At 49.4% G+C, this 4159-nt stretch overlaps 1 protein-coding gene across 8 annotated transcripts in view; it reads right to left on the bottom strand.

Annotated features, from left to right (window-relative positions):
* The window catches only part of LTBP2 (latent transforming growth factor beta binding protein 2), a 141470-nt gene that overhangs the window by 31001 nt on the left and 106310 nt on the right, over window positions 1-4159 (bottom strand). The gene's annotated exons all lie outside the window — the stretch shown is intronic.

Below are 4159 nucleotides of genomic sequence, written 5' to 3'. Positions count from 1 at the left end.
GGAGACTTATTGAGGGGTGGGTCTAAATTATGCCAAGGAGGCCCCTTAGGTCGGTGGACTAAGGGAGGCTTCCTAATAAGCCCCTGACTTGGGGAAGTGCCCCAAGTGCTTGTATTGGGTCTAGTACCCATTGGACGATCAGGCCTGTGTTTTCCAAGGGGCGCAGAGCCAGAAGTGAGTCCAGAGCCTTGGATGGTGGCAGCGGGAACCCCAGGCTAGCGGGTGTGCTCCGGGGAAGGGCTCGGCCAGACGGGAGGCACCCTAAGGGGGGCACTTGGAGCCTGGGAAGGTGGTCGGGCACAGGGAGGTGGGCGGCTCAATGCAGGAGCGCCCCCTACTGGCCCGCCACACTTGGTTCTCTCTGCATTTGCCTTCAGAATGAGTTTTTCCTTAACTCAGGGCAGGGGCACACACACAAGTTACCATAAGGGAGAGAAGGGCAGGATTCTGCTGCATGCCAGCTGCTCCACAGTAACTATCCATGTGCACACTCTTATCCCATGATAAGGAAAGCCAGTCTGCAGCAGCTTACCCCCTCTTCCCCTGAAGGCTGCTTGTCCTACTGTGGTTTTCTTTTCAATTACCATGGGTAAGAGTGTTCACACAGGCAGTTGCTGCAGCACAGCTGATGCACAGTAAAGTCCTGCTCTCCTCTGACTTGCAGTAAGTTGTTAGTGTGCCCATGCTGCAAGTCTCTGGGGTTATCCACATGCAAATGGATCTTGGCTCATGGAAATGAATGACCCTCCACATTACTGGCCGTTGTCCTTGCTCTCTTGGATCAAGCTAGTAGTCCTTGCTAGTCTGGCACCACACCTGCACTATGGTATTAGGCCTTCAAGTCCCTCTAACCCAGCATCATATGTGCAGCTGCACAGAATCCAATGGTCCAATGACGTAGGTGACATTCATGCTGTGAACTGCCTGAGAGGATTTTCTTTCTGTGGTGACCGCAATCCTACATGTGCTGCACACTACTGGGCACGTGTTGCTGCACAGTTGGCTCTTAAGTGACTGCTCTTCTCAGGAATCCTTATGCCAAACAGATGTGTTACTGCTTGGGGCTATCCTGGTCACTCATTTTGAAAACTCTCGGGAGCATGCTCATCAGGCCTTGACTGCCAGCCAGTCTCATCCTCTCACTCCAGTCCCCTTAAGGGCCAGACTGGGTTACTCTCTGCAAAGGATGCACTTTCAGGAATCCAAGACTGCCAGTGTGCAGCAAGGCCTTTGAAACCTGCCCTAGGGCTGAGCTCCTAGCCCAGGTGATCTGTCAGAGGAGCAGAAGGCAAGTCTCCTGCCTATCAATGCTGCAGCTCATGCTGGGGAAGTCATCAGGCCAGCTGACAGCTGCAGAATCCTAGTCCCACCTCTCCCACCAATTCACTGTGTGATCTCAGCCCAGTTCCTTTCCTGTGAAAAGGCAAGGAATTTTCTAGATAAAAAATATGTCTCTCTCTCTTTGTTGTTTAGGTCTAGATTTGATATGATGCCACACCAGAAATCACTGGTGAAGCTGGTGTTGAGCAGAACTGTAAACCGAGTGAGAAGGGAGATGGTGACATCTATGTCCAAAGGGGAACTATCAGACTGGAAGGAGGTTAACACTGAAGTGCCTCCATGAGCTTAGTATTTTCATTAATGACTCTGACACAGAACAGGGGGAGCAGGCTGATGATGAGTTGAGGGTACAAAGTTTAGAAGCATTCTTGATACAGAGGAAGACTGGAATATCACATAGGAAGAACCAAGTGACCTTCAGGACTAAAAATTCCAGTAGTACAAAATGCCAGATCCTGCATTTATGGACTAATAACAAGAACTTCAGCTATACGCTGGGGTCACATCAGTTGGAGAGTAGGAAGCAGTAGAAGGTCTGACTTCATCTGGAATACTGTGTATATTTCTGGTCAGCCAGGCTCAATTAAGCTGAATTCAAACTGGAACATGTGTAGCGAAGAACTATTAGGAGCATAAGGGGAACTGCTAGCCTGTCACACAAGAGGAAGCAGGCTAAGAGTTCAGCTTGTTTCAATTAGCAATAAGAAAGCTGTGAGGGGTATGTTTGCTGTCTATAAATACATACAGGGAGGGGAAAGAGCTATTAATGCTAAAAAACAGTGCTGGCACGCACAAAAATTGGCATGAACTGGCCATGAAGAAATTTAAGCTGGAAATTAGGTTTCTAACCACCAGAGAAGAGAGGTTCTGGAACAGCCATCCAATTTGAGTAGTGAGGGCAAAAAAAATCCCTGGTTTTAAAGACAAAGCTTGATTGATTTATGAGACAGATTATAGTGTATGACCCTGTTGACCTAGAAGGCCTCTTCCAGCCCCAGGTTCCATCTCTTGTCTGGGCCCTCTGCACCACAGGGACAATAACACCCCTAGGGACGGCAATAGTCACTTAACAATATTAAATCAATCTCAAAAGCATCAGGTAAATACACATTATTATCACTATGTTCACAATGGGAGAGAGAGACTTCAGTCCTCATCCTGGTTCCAGTCATCACAACCACTATCCATCAGGGACCCAATGACTACACTTCAAGAGGGATGTGGATGACCTTGAGAGGAGAGGAGGGCTACTCATACAGTTAAGGGCCTGCAGGTAAGATCCTACAAGGAGAGATTGAGGGACCTGAATCTCTTCAGCCTCCACAAAAGAAGGCTGAGAGGGGATCTTGTGGCCATCTACAAATTCATCTTGTGGGGGAGCAAGGAATAGGGTGTACTCTGTTTACCAGGGCACCCCTTGGAGTTACTAGGAACAACAACCATAAGCTGATGGAGAGCAGATTTAGATTAGACATTAGAAAAAAATTCTTTATGATAAGGGTTGCCAAAATCAGGAATGGGCTTCAAAGGGAGGTGGTGCTCTCCCTTACCTTGGAGATCTTTAGGAGTAGACTAGACAAGCACCTAGGTAAGGTTATCCGACCCCAGCGCTCTTTCCTGCCTGGGGCAGGGGGTCAGACTTGATGATCTACTGAGGTCCCTTCCAACCCTAAACATCTATGAAATCTATGACTAAGCAGAGTCACAGAACACAGCAGACAAGAGCCCATTCCCCTATTGCTGCTGCTCCCAAACTGCTGGTTGTGTACTGCCTTCTTAAGAAATGGGTATGAAGTGACTTGGTAGAACACACACAATTCAGATAGTTCCCATGGTACATAGGCCATGGTTTAAGATCTCTCTCCTCACCACCACACAGGGCATCTAACCCCTTCTGCTGGCTTCAGACAGACGCAGCATCCCCTTCCCAGAGCAAGAGAAACCTAGCAAGGCTGGTACTTTTCACTCAAGAGCCTAGATTGTACAAGCTGAAACCCAGATGAAGGGTAATATGTCTCTGCACTGATACAGTACAAGCCTTGTAACCCAGGGACCATACACTGTCCAAGTCAAAGATGAGCATGAGCAAGTGCCAGGCTCCACAGCTCCCATGCATCCTCTGCCCAGGGCCCTTGGTATGTTCCGCAGCAGGGTATGGGCACCGGCATGGTCACTGGGATCATCCCATGACCATGTGAACCTCCTGGGGTAATCCTGGCGATGATTCATCATCCAGCACAGGGTGACAAGGACCTGCAGCAAGGCGGTAGCCCTAGACTTCAAGAGGGCCAACTTCAACGAGTTGAGATTGGTAAGAGAGGTGCTGGGGTCCTCAAAGGCAGGGGAACTCAGTGCCCAAGATGAGTGGTTGTTCCTTAACGAGACGATACTCAGGGCCCAAGGGGTGATGATCCCAAAAAGAAGCAAGGGGGGCAAGAGTGCCCAAAAGCCTCCCTGGCTCACCAAGGACGTCTGGGAATGCCTGGTTGCCAAAAAGGTGGCGTACACCTGGTGGAAGGTGGGGGCTATCTCCAAAGAAGAGTATACCTCCACTGCTCAGGCCTGTAGGGGGGCTGTTAGGAAAGCTAAGGTGGACATAAGAGCTAGGGCTAGCGTCCAAGATCAAAGATAATAAAAAGTCCTTTTTCAAATATATAGGGAGGATGAAGAAGGCACTGGGAAATGTGGGGCCCCTGCAAGATGCGCTGGGCAATCTGGTGGTTGCGCCAGAGGAGAAGGCAGACCTCTTTAACAAATTCTTCACCTCCGTTTTCTTGTGCAGGGACTGGGACTCCCCCACCGTGATTCAAGACGGACT

The sequence above is a fragment of the Alligator sinensis genome, unplaced genomic scaffold, assembly GCF_000455745.1.
Source record: "Alligator sinensis unplaced genomic scaffold, ASM45574v1 scaffold280_1, whole genome shotgun sequence".
NCBI lineage: Eukaryota > Metazoa > Chordata > Crocodylia > Alligatoridae > Alligator > Alligator sinensis.
The sequence above is the reverse complement of the archived record's forward strand: the minus strand, read 5'-3'. Positions and strand labels throughout refer to the sequence as shown.